Raw genomic sequence first — 22,170 nt, 5'->3', positions numbered from 1 at the left:
ATCTGACTCCAACCCCAGCCCTACCGCTAACTGGAAATGGCGCCAGTGGAGCCACGCCCACCTCCTCATGCAGATCATCATACATGTGATACATCTGCTTGTGTTGGCAGATGAAGACACAAAGAAGTTTGTTGGGATTATTTTTGTTTTTATGTCATGAAACAAAATAAATCTTTATTGTATCATGTAAAACAGTTTCCAGTTCTTCATTGTGTTAATCCAGTTTCATCATAATGATGCACATTTTAACTACTTTTTCAGAAAATCTGCCAAATAAAATCTTTATTTCTGCTGTAAACCTGTCCCAGAGTGGGTTCATCATCATCATTACCATCATCATCATCGCCATCATCATTACCATCATAATCATCATCATCCTCATCAACACCATCATCATCACCATCATCAACACCATCATTATCATTACCATCATTATCAGCATCATCATCATTACCATCATCATCATTACCATCATCATCACCACCATCATTATCACCATCATCATCACCATCGTAACCATCATCATCAACACCACCATCATCATTATCACAATCATTATCACCATGACATCATCATCAACACTATCACCATCATCATTACCATCGTAATCATCATCACCACCATCATCATTATCATCACCATCATCGTCAACACCGTCATCACCATCATTATCATTATTACCATCATTATCATCAACATCATCATCATTACCATCATTATCATCATCATCATCAACACCATCATCATCACCATCATCAACACCATCATCATCACAATCATCATTATCGCCATTACCATCATCATCAGCATTATCATCATCAACACTATCACCATCATCCTCATCATTACCATCATAACCATCATCATCGTCATCATTACCATCATAGCCATCACCACCACCACCAATCATCATCACCATCATCGGCATCATCATCATCATCATCACCATCATCATCATCATCATCATCATCAATACTATCACCATCATCATCATTACCATCATAACCATCATCATCACCACCACCACCAATCATCATCACCATCATCGGCATCATCATCATCACCATCATCAACAGCACCATCATCATCATCTTTTATGTGTTCCAGGTCCATGTTGTTTTTTAGTGTCACAGGCTCAAAGCCTGACACAGACAACAGTCTGTCTATCTATCTATCTATCTATCTATCTATCTATCTATCTATCTATCTATCTATCTATCTATCTATCTATCTATCTATCTATCTATCTATCTATCTATCTATCTATCTATCTATCTATCTATCTAAATACTGGAAGGTCTCAGTGTGTGGGTGTCGGTGTTTTTCGGCATGATTCTGACAAATGTAGGCATTTTTATCTGTCCAGTTTGGTTCCTACAGTTGAGGAATAGTTCCATCTCTACATTCAGTTATATATATATATAAGTTGATTGGACCAATATTTTCTGAAATATTTGTCATTTTGGAATACAACAGCCTTTTAATCCCAGAAGTGCAGTCCCACACTGCAGGTGAGGCACTTCCCAGTACACCCCCCCACTCCACCCCCACCCCGGTTTTACGAATCACTCCCCCCCATCTTGAGATCCATTCACCCCCTGTTGTGTGCTTCGTGTGTACCACACAATTTCACTCGGCAGGTACACCTGGGTGTTAATATTGTAGATGAATCGTTGTTTACATTTTAAAGAATGATTTACCAAACAATTTTTATGCCACAACTTACAAAATATAGACTCAGACATGGGGTCAGATGAACCCATGTTGGGTTAGGGTCAGGTGAACCCATGTTGGGTTAGAGTTAGGGTCAGATGAACCCATGTTGGGTTAGGGTTAGGGTCAGATGAACCCATGTTGGGTCAGGGTTAGGGTCAGATGAACCCATGTTGGGTTAGGGTTAGGGTCAGATGAACCCATGTTGGGTTAGGGTCAGATGAACCCATGCTGGGTTAGGGTTAGGGTCACATGAACCCATGTTGGGTTAGGGTCAAATGAACCCATGCTGGGTTAGGGTTAGGGTCACATGAACCCATGTTGGGTTAGGGTCAGATGAACCCATGTTGGGTTAGGGTTAGGGTCAAATGAACCCATGTTGGATTAGGGTCAGATGAACCCATGCTGGGTTAGGGTCAGATGCACTCATGTTGGGTTAGGGTCAGGTGAACCCATGCTGGGTTAGGGTCAGATGAACCCATGTTGGGTTAGGGTTAGGGTCAGATGAACCCATGTTGGGTTAGGATTAGGGTCAGATGAACCCATGTTGGGTTAGGGTTAGGGTCAGATGAACCCATGTTGGGTTAGGGTCAGATGAACCCATGTTGGGTTAGGGTTAGGGTCAGATGAACCCATGTTGGGGTAGGGTTAGGGTCAGATGAACTCATGTTGGGTTAGGGTTAGGGTCAGATGAACCCATGTTGGGTTAGGGTCAGATGAACCCATGTTGGGTTAGGGTTAGGGTCAGATGAACCCATGTTGGGGTAGGGTTAGGGTCAGATGAACTCATGTTGGGTTAGGGTTAGGGTCAGATGAACCCATGTTGGGTTAGGGTCAGATGAACCCATGTTGGGTTAGGATTAGGGTCAGATGAACCCATGTTGGGGTAGGATTAGGGTCAGATGAACCCATGTTGGGTTGGGGTTAGGGTCAGATGAACCCATGTTGGGTTAGGGTCAGGTGAACCCATGTTAGGTTAGGCTCAGATGAACCCATGCTGGGTTAGGGTCAGATGAACCCATGTTGGGTTAGGGTCAGGTGAACCCATGTTGGGTTAGGGTCAGATGAACCCATGTTGGGTTAGGGTCAGATGAACCCATGGTGGGTTAAGGTTAGGGTCAGATCAACCCGTGTTGGTTTAGGGTCAGATGAACCCATGCTGGGTTAGGGTCAGATGAACCCATGTTGGGTTAGGCTCAGATGAACCCATGCTGGGTTAGGGTCAGATGAACCCATGTTGGGTTAGGGCCAGGTGAACCCATGTTGGGTTAGGGTTCTGGTTCCAAAAACTGGAAGGGTTGGATTATAGATACTAATATATGCCCATCTTCTGTCTTTTTTTCCTCCACCTCTTCCTCAATAATTGAACTTCTCTCTGTCTGTTGATTTAAGATTTATGTCTTTAAGTCTTCTTTAAAATCAGATGAAGTTCATTTCCAGAGGATCGTTATGACTTCATGTTCTCTAAAAACTTTGAAATTGAAACCAGACTTTGAGCAAAATGGTCAAAGTCTTACCTGAAACACGTTCCAAATCCAACCTGGACTGACATTTAAAGCAAAAGTAATCAACAGAACATCTGTCCACTTTTACTCTCCTTGGTCCAAATCTAGTGTCAGATGGTGTTCCAGGTCCTGCCGTATAATGGGTGTAAGACTGACTTTTTGTCAAACTGATTCCATATTTATTTATATGTGGAAGTACTCCGATATTAGAACTGCACAAAGACATGTGACCTGGAAACAGAAGGTCAAAGGTCAAAGGTCACATACATTCAACATTCTACTGTTCCAGATGCATCCACAGGAGAAAAGTGGAGCAGATATCTGAAGGAATTCAACAAACAATGACATCATGTCACTGAATGGACAGACAGAGTGACAGACGGACAGACGAATAATAAAACTATTACACACCTGTATCTGATGGCAGAGGGTTCAAAACAACCGCCAAATAAAACAACCACCAGATAAAACAATCACCAAATGAAACGACCACCAAATGACCCGAACTCATACACACACATACATACACACACACATACACACATATACACACACATACACACATACATACACACATACATGCACACACATACATACACACACACACACACATACATGCACACATACATGCACACACATACACACACACATACACACATACAAACATACACACACACATATACACATACACACATATACACAGACACACACACACATATACACACACACCACACACACACACACACACACACACACACACACACACACACACACACACACACACACACACACACACACAGAGTCTCTATAACCCACTTGTTTTCATGAATTCAGAGGATTAACGGCTCCTGGATTAAAAACACAAACCACCCAAGTCGACCACAGAGGTTTATCTGTGGTTACCATGGCAACCAGAGGGGTGGAGGAGGGCCCAGGTAACCATGGGAACGCAGAGGGGGTGTTAATACAACCTGAAGTGTCCACGTTGGAATATGTCTTTATGTGATTTTATTTGATCAGGGCGGATCAGGGTGGACCAGGGAAGACCAGGGCGGACCAGGGTGGACCAGGACAGACCAGGATGGACCAGGCGGACCAGGGTGGACCAGGATGGACAAAACCATGTAGACCAGGATGGACCAGGGTGGACCAGGTTGGAGCAGGATGAACCAGGGTAGACCAGGATGGACCAGATGGACCAGGATGGACCATATGAACCAGGTGGACCAGACCATGTAGACCAGGATGGACCAAATGGACCAGGATGGACCACATGAACCAGGTGGACCAGAGCATGTAGACCAAGATGGCCCAGGTAGACCAGGGTGGACCAGGATGAACCAGATGGACCACTTGGACCAGACCAGGTGGATCAGGGGGGACAAAGTAAATTAAAATACTCACATCTACTACATATGGTACTATAAAATACTCATATGTACTACATATGGTACTTTAAAATACTCACAACTACTACTTATGGTACTATAAAATACTCACATCTACTACATATGGTACTATAAAATACTCACATGTACTACATATGGTACTATAAAATACTCACATCTACTACATATGGTACTTAAAAACACTCACAACTACTACTTATGGTACTATAAAATACTCACATGTACTACATATGGTACTTTAAAATACTCACATCTACTACATATGGTACTTTAAAATACTCACATCTACTACATATGGTACTATAAAATACTCACATCTACTACATATGGTACTTTAAAATACTCACATCTACTACATACGGTACTATAAAATACTCACATCTACTACATACGGTACTTTAAAATTCTCACAACTACTACTTATGGTACTATAAAATACTCACATCTACTACATATGGTACTATAAAATACTCACATGTACTACATATGGCACTTTAAAACACTCACATCTACTACATATGGTTCTTTAAAATATTCCCATCTAGTATGTATGGTACTTTAAAATACTCACATCTACTACATATGGTTCTTTAAAATATTCACATCTACTACATATGGTATGATAAAATACTCACATCTACTACATATGGTATGATAAAATACTCATATCTACTACATACGGTACTATAAAATACTTACATCTACTACATATGGTTCTTTAAAATATTCACATCTAGTATGTATGGTACTTTAAAATACTCACATCTACTACATATGGTATGATAAAATATTCACATCTACTACATATGGTACTTCAAAATACTCACATCTACTACATATGGTATGATAAAATACTCACATCTACTACATATGGTACTTCAAAATACTCACATCTACTACATACGGTACTTTAAAATACATCTACTGCATATGGTACTTTAAAATACTCACATCTACTACATACTGTACTTTAAAATACTCACATCTACTACATATGGTACTTAGAAATATACAGAAGCAGATTGTTCTCATTTATCACAGGATGATGATGATGATGATGATGATGATGATGATGATGATGATGATGATGATGAGGAGGAGGAGGAGGAGGAGGAGACACTGTCTGTCCTCAGATGGATCCAGAGGACCACACAGGTCACAGTAGGTTTTTAGTTTTGTTTTAGTTTTATTTTTTTTTAAATCTCTACCCAGTTCCATTGCCTTCGTTTATGGAATTTTGATTTTAAGGTGAAAGTTTGACAAGTGATGAGAATACATGAGTGGATAAACAGCTTGTGCATTCTTTTATCAGAGCACAGCAGGAAAACAGCAAGAGAAGGATCCATCACCTTCCACAGCAGCAGCAGGTCAAAGGTCAAAGGGACATTTATAATAAATGTCAGGTTCAGTCTTTATGTCCATCTGTGGATTTGAAATACTATATGTTGCATGTCCTATGTTTGAACAGTTAAAGAGCTTCAGAGGAGGCATTTCCTAAAAAAAAGATGCCAAAAATGGACAAAGACATGTTGTCTTTAGATGGACAGATTAGGACGGCCCACCTAGGAATTCAATGAGTGGAACACCAGGTGAGGGGGGGGGGCATTGTCACAGGTAATAGATGGTAACTGTTGTAACAATATTATAGATTTGAACTGTTGTATTTTTACTGTTAGAGAATAAAGAAGAATAACAAAATGTGAATTCTGTGTCTTTATTTGACTGGTGATGATTGTGGCTAGGGATGCGAATCGAAAACCGGTACTTTACGAGGACCAGATCCCAGTAGCTCGATTCCTTGAAATCGTTTGCCTGCCTGCTTAACGATTCTGCTCATTGATTCTGCCTTTGTTGCGCATATGCGATGACGTCACGCATACGCTGTATTGTTTTGGTCAGAACGTAGCCAACATGGTGTTGAGGCAGAAATGGTCTGAACAGACAACACCAGGTCCACTGGAACACTGTCAAAGCTTCCCTTTCTTCAAAAGGGTGGAATCCCTCCAATATGTTCAAACATTTGTCCACAGCACGTGATTCATTTACAGGAATGTCACATATTTGATTCTCTACTCAGCTGCACTTGTGAAAGTAGCAGCAGAGTGAACACTAGGCCATCATCCGGGCCCAGTTCTGGCTCCGGTGCAGGCAACAAATGTCGTACCCCCTCAAACACAAGTTTCTGAAGGTAGAGGAAAGGAAATGAGGTGCACAACAACAGGAGATGATCTGCGCCGAGTCGAACTAGTTTCACGCTGTGGACATGTGGCAATAGAGGAATTAGTAAAGTGTCTTTAGTTTAACTTTCACTGTATGCCCCCACACACACCTGAACCAGGCCTGGCATAATCTGTTATTATTATTTGTTCATAATATGTTATATTTTCTGTGCAGAGATGGAAATATAAAAGACAGTTAATGCAAACACACCTGTTTGTACTCTTTTATTCCCTCACCCAATGAGAATCAATAAGAGAATCGATAAGGAATTGGATTGATAAGCAAAATCGATAATGGAATTGGAATCCTTACATTCTTATCGATTCCCATCCCTAGTTGTGGCAGTGGATTAATCTGAAAAGGAATTCCTGTAAATTAAATCTGATACCCTTACTGACCATATAAACATCTGTGGATCAGGCTACACTCTGGAAGTATGTGGAGTATCTGTGGATCAGGCAACACTCTGGAAGTATGTGGAGTGTCTGTGGATCAGGCTACACTCTGGAAGTATGTGGAGTATCTGTGGATCAGGCTACACTCTGGATGTATGTGGAGTATCTGTGGATTAGGCTACACTGGATGTATGTGGAGTATCTGTGGATCAGGCTACACTCTGGATGTATGTGGAGTATCTGTGGATCAGGCTACACTCTGGATGTATGTGGAGTATCTGTGGATCAGGCTACACTCTGGATGTATGTGGAGTATCTGTGGATTAGGCTACACTGGATGTATGTGGAGTATCTGTGGATCAGGCTACACTCTGGACGTATGTGGAGTATCTGTGGATCAGGCTACACTTTGGAAGTATGTGGAGTACCTGTGGATCAGGCTACACTCTGGACGTATGGGGAGTACCTGTGGATCAGGCTACGCTCTGGACGTATGTGGCGTATCTGTGGATCAGGCTACACTTGAATGTATGTGGAGTACCCGTGGATCAGGCTACACTCTGGAAGTATGTGGAGTATCTGTGGATTAGGCTACACTGGATGTATGTGGAGTATCTGTGGATCAGGCTACACTCTGGATGTATGTGGAGTATCTGTGGATCAGGCTACACTCTGGACGTATGTGGAGTATCTGTGGATCAGGCTACACTTTGGAAGTATGTGGAGTACCTGTGGATCAGGCTACACTCTGGACGTATGTGGTGTATCTGTGGATCAGGCTACGCTCTGGACGTATGTGGCGTATCTGTGGATCAGGCTACGCTCTGGACGTATGTGGAGTATCTGTGGATCAGGCTACACTTTGGAAGTATGTGGAGTACCTGTGGATCAGGCTACGCTCTGGACGTATGTGGCGTATCTGTGGATCAGGCTACAGTCTGAATGTATGTGGAGTACCCGTGGATCAGGCTACACTCTGGATGTATGTGGAGTACCTGTGGATCGGGTAGAATTGGGTTCAGGGATACTGTTCAGGGGGGTCATCAGTGCCCCCCAGTGGTAAAATATAAGTATTTGCTCCAAAAAATGAAATTTTGATAAAATGTTTTTATTTCAATTAAAAACAGTTCTAGTTCACTCCCAAGACACCAACAAGTCATTAGTGAGGTATTTAATTGTGTTTTAAGCAACTTTTCTAGGGGGTCATCAGCACCCCCTTGGTGGTAAAACATAAGACTATAATATGTGCTTCAAAAAATATATTTTTGGTAGAAGTTTTATTTAACTTAAAAACAGTTCTAAATCATCCCAGAGACGTCAATAAAAAATCTTGGAGGAATTTAAGTGTGTTTTAAGCAACTTTTCAGCTGGGGTCATCAGTATCCCCCAATGGTAAAACATAAGACTATAGTATGTGCTAAAGACTAAAGTATGTGCTCCAAAAAATGAAATTTTGGTAAACATTTTCATTTCACATAAAAACAGTTCTAAATCATCCCCAAGACATCAACACGTCATTAGTGAGGTATTTAAGTGTGTTTTAAGTAACTTTTCAGGGGGGGTCATCAGTGCGCCCCCCCCCGGTGGTAAAACTTAAGACTATAGTATGCGCTCCAAAAAATGAAATTTTGGTTAAAAATTTTATTTCACTTAAAAACAGTTCTAAATCATCTCCAAGACATCAACAAGCCATCTTGGAGGTATTCAAGTGTGTTTTAAGCCACTTTTCAGGGGGGGTCATCAGCGCCCCCCAGGTGGTAAAACATAAGACTATAGTATGTGCTCCAAAAAAATGAAATTTTGGTTAAAAATTTTTATTTCAGTTAAAAAAAGTTCTAAATCATCCTCAAGACATCAACAAATCCTTTGAGAGATATTTAAGTGTGTTTAAAGCAACCTTTCAGGGGGTTCATCAGCACCCCCCCTCCGGTGGTCAAACATAAGACTATGGTATGTGCTACAAAAAATGAAATTTTGATAAACATTTTTATTTCACTTAAAAACAGTTCTCAATCATCCCAGAGACATCAAGTCATTTCTGAGTTATTTAAGTACGTTTAAGTCACTTTTCAGGGGGGTCATCAGTGCCCCCCCCCCCCCGTGGTAAAACATCAGACTATAGTATATGCTTCTCATCCGAGGGGACACTGTGGAGAGGGTCAGTGACTTCAGATTCCTGGGTACATACATTTCTCAGGACCTCACGTGGGGCAGAAACACCAGTGCCCTTGTGAAAAAAGCACGGCAGCGCCTGTACTTTTTAAGGTCACTGAGAAGGGTCAACCTGTCCCAGGAACTACAGCTGTCCTTCTATAGATGTTCTGTGGAGAGCATCCTTACCCACAACATCTTAGTGTGGTATAGGAGCAGCTCTCAAGCTGACAAGAAGGCTCTGGAAAGAGTCAGGAAGTCAGCTCAGAACATCATAGGAGTCCAGCTGTCCTCTGTGTCAGACATCTATAACAGTGTCTGCGCAGGGCCAGAAGCATCACCTTCGACAGTTCACATCCTGGACATAGCCTGTTCTCACTGTTGCCCTCAGGGAGGAGGTACAGGTCCACCAAGGCCTGCACCTCCAGATTTAGCAGTACGTTTTATCCATGTGCAATATGGGTACTGAACACACTGCAATGACAATACCTCACAAAGGACATATATTTAACATATGTCATTGTGTTCAGCCAGGGTCAAAGTGCAATATATACTTATCTCTACTGTTTTCTTGGTTGGTGACATGCCTGTTTTTATACTGTATATATATTTACACTTTTTTTCTTCTTTAAACTGTTTTGCACTACGCACCACCAGAGAGTTGTCTCTTATAATTTCATTGTACATATGTATAATGACAATAAAGGCATTCTATTCTATTCTATTCTATTCTATTCTATTCTATTCTATTCTATGCTCCAAAAAAAATGAAATTTTGGTTAAAATGTTTTATTTCAATTAAAAACAGTTCTAGTTAATCCCCAGGAAATCAACAAGTCATTTGTGAGGTATTTAAGTGTGTTTTAAGTCACTTTTCAGAGGGTCATCAGCACACCCCCTGTGGTAAAACACAAGACTGTTGTACGTACTACAAAAAATTAAATTTTGGTAAACATTTTTATTTCACTTAAAAACAGTTCTAAATCATCCCCAAGATATCAACAAGTCATTAGTGAGGTATTTAAGTGTGTTTTAAGCCACTTTTCAGGGGGGTCATCACTGCCCCCCCGTGGTAAAACATAAGACTGAAATTTTGGTTAAAATTTTTTATTTCAATTACAAACAGTTCTCAATCATCCCAGAGACATCAACAAGCCATTTCTGAGTTATTTAAGTGTGTTTTAAGTCACTTTTCGGGGGGGTTATCTGGACCTCCATCATAACTGACGGTACTACCTAGGTATGTGAAGGTATCAGTATGAGGTAGATTTTCTCCAGTTGCCTGGATTGGAGATGGATTTGGAATGTTCAGGGTCATCACTTCAGATTTCTTTTGGCTAATCTTCAAACCAATTGCCTGACCAAAGTCACCAAGGCGGGCTGTTTTCTCCTGCATGTGACGGTGGGTGTGTGAAAGCAGGGCAAGATCGTCTGCATAGTCTAAGTCTTCAAGAACTGAGAAGAGTGTCCATCGAATGCCTCTATTCTGGTCTTTAGTTGTTTGTTTCAGGACCCAGTCAATTGCAATGTTGAAGAGCAATGCTGACATCACCGATCCTTGTCTTACACCTGATTTTACATGGAATGTATGTAAGCTATTGCGCACTCTGCATGTAAAGTTATTGTAGTGCTCCCCCGGTGGTCAAACATTAACATTTTTATTTCACTCAAAAACAGTTCCAAATCATCCTAAAGATATCAACTGTTCATGTTTTCGTTTCTTATATTCCTCATTTAATAGGTCTTATTTATTTTATTGTAATTTCTTCCTTTTTTCTGTCCAGTTTATTCAGTTCTGGTTCTAGTTTTTGTTTCCATTATAATTATCACCGTGGTTTTTCTTGTTTGTTTTGTTGATATTTTCTTGTGAGGGTCTTTGTTCCCTTCTTCTTCCTTTTTCTCTCCCCTTCAATCTCTCCTTCTCTCATCCCTCTTTCTTTCCTTCCCCCCGTTCCTTCATTTCAGGTCCTGCATCGAAATATGGTTCAACAAACCTGAAATTTCCCCTCTGTGGGACTCATAAAGGCATATCTTATCTTATCTTATCTTATCTTATCTTATCTTATCTTATCTTATCTTATCTTAAAACTCATAATAAAGACAGTAGAACACCAAGGGCAGCCTCATTTACTTTAAGAACTTTCCTTTGGCAAGGCACGTTAGTTTGGCACCAAAAGGAACCAGACTACCATTCTACTGTTAGGATGATGATGGAGAAAACCAGCAAAAAAAATAAACAAATAAAAAAATAAATATTGTGCAGCGCTACAGTGTGTGTGTGTGTGTGTGTGTGTGTGTGTTTGTGTGTGTGTGTGTGTGTGTGTTGGTGTGTGTGCATGTGTGTGTGTGCGTGTGTGCATGTGTCTGTGTGTGTATGTGTACATGTGTCTGTCTGTGCGTGTGAGCATGTGTGTGTGTATGTGTGTTTGTTTATGCATGTATGTGTGTGTGTGTGTGTGTGCATGTGTGTGTGTGCGTGTGTGTGTATGTATGCATGTGTGCGTGTGTGTATGCATGTGTCTGTGTGTGTGTGTGTGCATGTGTGTATGCATGTGTGTGTGTGCATGTGTCTGTGTGTGTGTGTGCGTGCATGTGTTTGTGTGTGTGTGTGTGTGTCTGCGTGTGTTCATGTGTGTGCATGTGTTTTAATTGTGTAGTAAATCTTAAGGTTGAACATCATTACTCATTACATTTTCACTGATGCTGCTGAAATAAAAACCACAAACTGGTTAAGTTTTAGGGTACGCTAACCCTAAACCCTAAAACCTAAACCCTAAACCTTAAAACCTAAACCCTAAAACCCTAAAACCCTAAACCTTTAAACCCTAAAACCTAAAACCTAAAACCGAAAACCGAAAACCTAAACCCTAAAACCTATACCCTGAAACCGAAAACCGAAACCCTAAACCCTAAATCCTACAACCTAAACCCTAAACCAGGCATGTCCAAAGTCCGGCCCGGGGGCCAATCACGGCCCGCGGTCAGATTTTATACGGCCCACAGCTTGGGTTTTATATTATATTATTTATGGCCCGCTTGGACTGTTGAACCGAGTACATGAATTGTAAAAGGTTATAGATGCAGTTTCTCCTTTCACCTCATGGTGGCAGCACCACTCTAACTCTATCTGGCTCTGTGACCTCACCGTGAACCTTTTTCGGTAATTTCTAACCACGGCGCCTGTAAATAAAAAAACGAAAGTTGACAGTGAGGGCCGCCGCTTCCAGGAGAGATGGGAATTACAATTTTTTTCCCCTGAAAATCGGGGCAATTATGTTTTCCTAATTTGTCAAGAGACTGTTGCCTTGTTTAAGGAATTCAATGTAAAGAGACACGAGGAGACAAAATATGCTAACGCATACGACAAGCTAGCAGGGAGTGAGCGCTCCGAAAAAGTGAAGCAAATTCAAGCTGCTTTAAACTCACAACAGTGACTCTTCATGTGAACCTGGGAGTTCAATGAATTCACCACCAAGGCAGGCTACCAAGTTGCCAGGTTAGTTGCCTCTAACTGCTGGTGTTATGTACTTGTAGATGTGACACAAAATATTACTTTCTGAATGATTTTGTGAAAGACAAGAGTAAGAGTCATATGTTTTCATCTTAAACGTTAACACACTTTGCATTACTGAGTAATATATGAGTAATAATTACTCATATAAGTCATGTTTAAAATGAATGTGAGGTTAAGATTTTTATCAACTCGGAAGTTTAAGATGCTCTATACAGTTTGTTCTATGTTATCTGACTCCAGATGTGAAAGGAAGGCAGAATTGTTTTTTTTTTTGTTTTTTTTTTCTTAATTTGTTCACACCTGAGTGGCTTAGATTTAGTTACGTTGCCATTTAAAAAAATGATATTGTGACAATGAAAATAAAATTGTTGTAGAACAGCACATTTATATGTAATTTTTACTGTTTAAAAAATGTCTGAAGGGACCACTGGCCCCTGGCAATGTCCACATTATCAGATCTGGCCCTCTTGAAAAAAAGTTTGGACACCCCTGCCCTAAACCTTAAACCTTAAACCTCAAACTGAGGTGTTTGATCATAAAAAGTAATTTTAAAGACATTTTATTCACTTATTCATTATGTCTGTTTCAGACTGGATAAAGCATATAATACACTTTAATAAAAATAAGTAAAAGTCTGGTAACGATAGCATTTGGTAGTGTTGGTAACATTAATAACATTCGGGGAATACTGGTTACATTAATAACATATTGGTAACATTGGTAACATTAATAACATATTGGTAACATTAATAACATATTGGTAACATTGGTAATATTAATAACATATTGGCAACATTGGTTACATTAATGACATATTGGTAATGTTGGTAACATTAATAACATATTGGTAATGTTGGAAACATTAATAACATTTTGGTAACATTGGTAACATTAATAACATATTGGTAACATTAATAACATATTGGTAACATTAATAACATATTGGCAACGTTAATAACATATTGGTAACATTGATTACATTAATAACACATTGGTAATGTTGGTAACATTAATAAGATATTGGTAATGTTGGCAACATTAATAACATTTTGGTAACATTGGTAACAGTAATAACATATTGGTAATGTTAATAACATATTGATAATGTTGGTAGCATTAATAACATATTGGTAACATTGGTAACGTTAATAACATATTGGTAATGTTGGTAACATTAATAACATTTTGGCAACATTAATAACATATTGGTAACGTTAATAACATATTGGTAATGTTGGTAACATTAATAACATTTTGGTAACATTAATAACATATTGGTAACGTTAATAACATATTGGTAACGTTAATAACATATTGGTAATGTTGGTAACATTAATAACATTTTGGTAACATTAATAAGATATTGGTAACGTTAATCACATATTGGTAATGTTGGTAACATTAATAACATATTGGTAGTGTTGGTAACATTAATAATGTTGGTAACACTGGTAACATTGGTCATGTTAGTAATGTAACATTGATAAAGGTGGTAACATTGGTAATATACGTAATGTTGGTAACTTTGGTTATGTTGGTAACATTGGTAACATCGGTAACGTTGGTAACATTGGTAATGTTGGTAACATTGGTAATGTTGATAATATTGGTAACATTGGTAATGTTGGCAACTTTGGTTATATTGGTAACATTGGGAACATTGGTAATGTTGGTAATATTGGTAACATTGGTAATGTTGGTAAGATAAGGTAAGATATTCCTTTATTGATCCCACAGTGGGAAAATTCAGTGTTATCAGCAGCAAAACACATACGATACAAACATACACATACGTGTAAACAAACAGTCGGTTAATTTTGAATTAAAAAAGTGTTTAAAAGGAGAGTGCAAATACAGTTTTATATGAATGTAGTGCAAATGGTCCTAAATATAAAAAAAAATATAGACACGGATTTGAATACAGATTTGGACAGGTGCGGTTTTAGATATATAAATATGGTGCCTAATGTTGGTAACACTGATAACATTGGTATTGTTGGTAACATTGATAACATATCAGTAATGCTGGTAACATTAATAACATATCGGTAATGTTGATAACATTGGTAACATTGGTAATGTTGGTAATAATGGTAACATTGGTACTGTTGGTAAAATTGGTAACATTGGTAATGTTGGTAATGTTGGTAACATTGGTAATGTTGGTAACATTGGTAATGTTGGTGACATTAATAACATATTGGTATTGTTGGTAACATTAATAATGTTGGTAACACTGGTAACATTGGTAATGTTGGTAATGTAACATTGGTAAAGGTGGTAACATTGGCAACATAAGTAATGTTGGTAACTTTAGTTATGTTGGTAACATTGGTAATGTTGGTAACATTAGTAATGTTGGTAACGTTGGTAATGTTGGTGACATTGGTAATGTTGATAACATTGGTAACATTGGAAACATTGATAACATTGGTAACGTTGGTAACGTTGGTAATATTGGTAATGTTGGAAACATTTGGTAACATTGGTAAGGTTGGTAACGCTGGTCACACTGATGGGAAAAAAATGTAAAAGAAGATGAGGTGAAATCAGCATGGTTGTAAAATCCAATCCAAGGTTAATGTTAAAGTTACAGGATCAGGATTAAACTCAAATTGTTATTTATTTACGGTTAAAAGAATGATTTTTTCATCTCAGTTAAAATCAATTTATTTGTGGTTTAAAACTTTTGGGTAAAACCCTTAAAATAAACATTTTTCTTTAAATCAGTTCAGTCCAATTCTAACAGAATTATTAGTATAATGCATAAATAATAATAATATTTCTGAGTGAAAAACACATGGATACTCTGAGTTTGGGATTTAATTCTTTTTCAGTTATTTGAAAAATGAACTGAATTAAAGTCTGGAGATTTGTGTGTGAGTGTGTGTGTGTGTGTGTGTATTGATTATCAGTGGATGATAAATAAAGGTGAATGATAATCGATGGGGATGGATCAGCTCAGTTCATCATGGTGGTCAGATACTGAAGCATTCCGGGTATTACCTGTGAAGCTGATCCACATCTGTCTGGACCCTGGAATCAGAACCAGAACCAGAACTCACAGATCCTCACACACACATGTTGTGTCTTTATCATGGTCTCAGCCCACATTGATTGGATGATTTCTCATCAGTTCCATCACTGTTTTAATCAATATAGATAATCAACATAATATAATAATCAATATAAATAATCAACATACTATAATAATCAATATAAACAATAAATATCACATAATAATCAATATAAATAATCAACATAATATAATAATCAATATAAATAATCAATATCATATAATAATCGATGTAAATAATCAATATAAAATGTTGCAGTTTGACTAAAACACTGATGTTAAATGAACAACACATTATAAACATTTTAGGGTTTTTTTTTTCTGTAAAAACAGGTTTTTATTTTGATGTAAATTAAAGTCACATGATCAGAAATGAGACTCACATTTCACTTGTAATTCTAATCTAAATATTGTCAATTAAGATCTCAATGATCTTAATTACTGTTCAGTGTTAATACTTAACATAGAATGAAGCTGTTTCTAAAATAAATAAATAAATAAATAAAAAATAAATAAATTGTAAAAACTCAATAATAGAAATTATTGTCCCACTGTAGTTTTGTAATTTTATTAGAACTTTTTTGTCAAAGTTTTATTGCTAATTAACAGAAAATTACATGTTACTGAATATTTTTTTCATCTCAGATGTAAATGTATCCCTAAGGTTAGGGTAAATATTTTACAGAAACATTAAAACGTGTTTCTTCATATTTCCACAGTTTTTAATGGGGTTTATAGAAATAATCATGTACACTTGAACTTCATTCAAACTGTGATCCGATTATTTATGGTTCATAATACTAAAGTGTCAAAAACATCATTTACTCCACATGTTCCTCTGATTTCACATGACAATAATATTCATTTCATTTTGATTTCGTGCATTTTTTCTTACTTTGATCCACTTTTGCTTATTAAATTAATTTTAATGTTTTATTAAGTGTCGGATGTTTTTAAAAATGAAATGAACAAACACTGATTATTTAATGATGAAAACGTGAAAACATTCAGTCACATTTTCGTATAAATGAGGAGTTTGTTGGACCCGGTGTAAACCCTGACCCGGACCCCCCCGCCCCCCCGGGTAATGAACACCCCCCCCACCCAGGACCACCAACTCTCCTGTCTCCATCCCCTTCATATTACGGCTCTCAAAGCTCTAATAAACTTGTGAGTCGGTGTTTAATGGAGGAACAGCTGCGCCCCCCCCACTCCCCCTACTCCCACCCCTCCTCCTCCCCCTCTCTCTGATCCGCCTCTCGGATCTTTTCTTCGGCTCTGGAGCCTCTTTTTTCTCTTTGCTCTTTTCGGCGGCTCAACACAATCCAGTCATTGGAGATAATTAATTCCAATCCCCATCAAAAGGCATTAGTGGCCCCCAACGGCCCCCGCGGCCCCCCAACGGCCCCCGCGGCCCCCCAACGGCCCCCGCGGCCCTTCAGCGGCCCCCGCGGCCCTCCAGCGGCCCGCGCCGCCTTTCTCTCCTCAGGTGGATGAAGGCGCAGATCGGCCGCTTTGTGCCCGACACCTCCCTCCACCCGGCGGGAAGAGGCCGGGAGCCGGGTCCGGCCGAGGGCAATCGGAGACCCGCAGGCCGTCTGCCGGACCCTCCGCCGAACCCCCCGCCCCCCCGGGACCATATGGACCGCATTAGAGCCGAGGGGGGTGTCGAAGACCGGGGAAAGGGCAGGGGGAAACACGGGGCAAAAAACATGTAAAACACGGGGAAAACTCTGGAAAACCATGGAACACGTAAAAAAACAAACAAACGAACGAACGAACGAACGAACAAAAAACAAAACAAAACAAAACAAAAACCGGAGGTTTGAGAAAATCCGCTTTCGACTCAAAGTCAAACATGGAAACTTGAAACGAATTAAAACTGATCCATATCAGACTAAGCAGAATTCAACATATAGAGTTAAAGTATGATTTATAGATAAATAATAATAATAACAACCCGATGATGTTTCTACATTTGAGTTATTTTTATTGGCTCAAGTTTCTTCTTGGAGGAAATTAAGAGACTGTAGTTTTTTTTGTTTTTTGTTTGTAATAATATGCTCACATTATTATTATTATTATTATTATTATTATTATTATTATTATTATTATTATTATTATTATTATTATTATTTATTAGTTTGATGAACAGATTGAAGTAAATATCCGATTAAACTATGTAGGATTAATAGAAGAAACTCAGGACAATGATTTTGATTGTTTTATTATTGATTCCTTAGTATTAGTTCATTAAGCAGCTGAAAACAACTTATATTCATTAAAATATTTTTTGCGTTTCGTGTTTGTTTAAATTTGTTGAAATGTAACAAACAGAATGTTCGTGAATCATATCAAAAGCATCTACGTCACATTTGGTCGGTTTTTGAGACGTCAGTGAACGCATCATTGTCAGCGTTATTTTGATCAATAACCAACCAATAATCAATCGATCTGTGTGTGCTGATATTTATTCTCAGGCTTAATTAATGTCTGGTTTTTTTTTTCCATATTTACATAAAAAATGGCATAAAGCAGATAAAAACAATAGAATAAACAATAGAATCCAATGCTTTTATTCGTAAATTGGACAAACTCAATAAACTTTAGATTTATGTGAATTATTAGATTAAAGGTGCTTTTATGCATTTTATTTCATATCTGTCTTATTTTCTGTGTATTTTGTGTTTTATTTTTCTTCTTGTCTTAGTTTTAGATTAGTTTGATCTCAGTTTAATTTTTTATTCGTTTTATTTTTAACAGTTTTTTTCTCTGTAATCTTCTATTTAATGTCTTTATTATTGCTCCCCCCCCCACTCTTCTGTTACATTTATCGTTATCTCTGTTTTTCCTTTTTCGTCCACTGCTCTGTTTTTCTTTTATTTTTGTCGTGTTTTATTCATGTTATTTTCTTCACTGTGTTGCACCGAAGTGTCGGCCGCTGCTCTTCGGCTCTTTCCGGCCGCTCTCGGGCCGGGCCGTGGCTCCGCTTCGGGGATCATGTCTGCGATAATTAGCGGATAATTACAGGATCATTAGAGACATTTCACGCTCCGCGGCCAAAATGTGAGAAAAAGCTGCAGATCAGAGGTAAATCTGTGGGGATGTGTTCAGGTTCACGGAGCAGCGGCGGAGGTTACGGCCACAAAGAGGCGCGAAATCCGGCGACACGGCGGCGCTTTGAGGCCGCGCGATGTTCACCGTGTTCGGCTTGAGCGGCGGCTTCACGCGCCCTAAACCCCGACGGGAGGCCCTAAACCCCGACGGGAGGCTCCAAACCCCGACGGGAGGCTCCAAACCGGACCCGGCAGCGGCCTCCGGGCCTCGGAACACCGTCGGGGGAGAAAAAAAAACAAAAAAACCGCACAGCACCGGCGGCGGAGAATGGATCCAGGACCACACCCGAGACCCGGTCCGAAGAAAAATTACAATAGTTAATAAATAACAATAAACAAACAAACACAAAAAATGCGAGGAGGAAAAAAATATAAATAAAACTAGAAAAATGAAAAAATGAAATGACAAAATAAAAAATATAAAAATAAAAGTCAACAGAAAATATCCAAAAACAGAAAACAAACAAAAACTATATGAAAACAAACCAGTATTTTCCATTTGAACATCAACTCCAGGTGAATTGGTTTATTGAATCGGATTCATTTCTGTTGATTCAATTATTATTATTATTATTATTATTATTATTATTATTATTATTATTATTATTATTATTGTTATTATTATTATTATATTATTATCATTATAATAATAATAATAATTATTATTACTTATTCTATTCTCTTTATTTTGGATGAAGCTGCGTCACATTCAATCAATCAAATTATATTTTTATTGCGCCAAATCATAACAAAAGTTATCTGATGACGCGTTCCATATAGAGCTGGAATAAACCCGAGTGCAAATAAAGCCGAGTCCTACAGGAGTAAACCCTGGTGAGTGGAACCAGTGGAAGGAAAAAAACCCTTTAACAGGTTTAAACCTGGACCCGGACTGTGAACAGGACCACTGAAAGGGTTCCGTTCAGTTTATATAAAAGCAGGAACCAAATAAAAAACAAAGTTCAATTTCAGCTTCAAATTATTTCAATTTCTTTGACTTGTAATATTTTATCGTGAATGAAAATAATTAATAAAATGGCCATATCTGTTTTATATAAAATCTATGAAATAATCTTTATTAATAAATGCCTGAGTTTGAAGAAATCACATTTTATCGATTTAATGAAAAAAATCTAACTTTATTTATTTATTGTTGGTGTTATTTATAATTTTCATTTATTTAGGAAAGGCCTACTTGTTTTTCTTTTTGTTCTTAAAGTACATAAACATAAAATCAGTCAAGCTGATCATTAGAGACACTGATCGATTAATAAACACTCAAAACAAACCAACACCTTCTGTTTGTTTTATTTTAAAATGACAGAATAAGTTAAAACATGCAAACAAACAAACAAACAAACAAACAAACAAACAAACAAACGACCAGGACAAACCGACGACGCCTCGCCGAAACTTTATCTCTGTTGCCATAAAAACAGATGAAGAACCTTCGGCTTCATTCATGCACATGGTCAGAATAATGATGATAATCAATAATCAATAATCAGTGATGGACTGAAACACACAAAACAAACAGGACATCGATTCTCCTTTTGCACAGAGTCGTTCAAATCCCTGAAACAGTCACTGCGTTTTTTAACTGAAACCAGAAAATTACAAAGAAAACCTCAGTATTAATGTCATGTATTAATAACCCTAACCCTGTTCCTGACCCTAACCCTGAATCTGAACATTTTCACCCTGAGTCAAATTTCAGTTTAGAGGAAACTGATCAAAGAGTCTTTACTGATTTGTTATTGGCCCTTATTTATTTATAAAATTGTTTTATTATTGGATTGAATGGATTCTTTAATAAACTCTCTCAGCTTTGGAGTCATACTGTCTCAAACTGGATCAGACTGGACCAGTTTGGATCAGACTGGACCTAATGGGACCAGACTGGACCAAATGGGACCAGACTGGACCAAACAGGATCAAACTGGATGAGACTGGACCAAACAGGATCAGACTGGACCAAAATGAACCAAATGGGACCAAACTAAACCAAATGGGACCACACTGGACCGAACAGGACCAGACTGGACCATAAATCCATCATCATTTTAATTCAAGGCTGATTCTCCAGATTTTGGTCCTGGAAACATCCAGTTAAATTCACAGTTCAGTAATGATTTCTGATTATTAAACAGTTTGGTTGTTTCGGTCCATTTCCTTTATTCATTTTTATTCTTACAAAATGGGATCAAATACACAAATTAACTCAGTATTATTGAATTTTCTTATTCTTTTAATGTGTAACAACTTTAACTAAAAGGTCAATCTTTAGAATTTCTGATTTTGCTAAAATTCAGACATAAAATCAGTCAAATTTGTGTAGATTTGAATCTTGTTTCTGTTTTGTCATTGATTCATATTGATTAATGATAGAATTGATCATCCCATTGAAATCTGCCCAGATACAGATGACAACGTCAACGCGGAGGCAGTGATTGGTGTGAACTGACCCTTTAAATCAGCCCCTCTTTATCTTGGTGGGGGTTTCTCAAAGGGCGGCTGGCGACTCCTGCCGAGGTCGTGGGACACTTTCTGATCCTCATCATATTTCAGACACAAATAAATGTTTGCCATCACCATGACGACTCAGATGGCCTTTGACCTCTCGCAATCAGGAGCTGAGAACCTGGAGCTGCTCTGTTGTCACAGAAACACAAATGTAAATTCAAAGTGAGGGTGAGGGCCCTCACAGCGGGGGACATTCTTATCTTTAGCTCATACTCTTATGCATCTCTTGGCTTTGGTTCTGGTTTTTCGTTCTTGGTTCTGGTTCTTGGTTCCGCTGAGGTTCTCCAACTCCTCGTTTCCACAGGTTTGATCTGTTTTAATCTATTAACGGAGGCCGTGGACACCATTACTACTGCTGAATAGTTTTAGTTTATTACTACGATGGTTTAGACGCCGTCTCCATCATTTCTTTCCAATCTGTAAAATATGACGTGATCAGACTTTGTTTGATTGAAAACTAATGTACTTTTATGAACAGTTGAGATTTATGCTCACAAATTGAAACTCCACTGGTTCTATGTTGGTAGAAAAAAACTATGAGGGAATGT

Source organism: Sphaeramia orbicularis, chromosome 22 (genome assembly GCF_902148855.1).
Source record: "Sphaeramia orbicularis chromosome 22, fSphaOr1.1, whole genome shotgun sequence".
Classification (NCBI taxonomy): domain Eukaryota; kingdom Metazoa; phylum Chordata; class Actinopteri; order Kurtiformes; family Apogonidae; genus Sphaeramia; species Sphaeramia orbicularis.
This window is presented reverse-complemented; position numbering follows the sequence as displayed.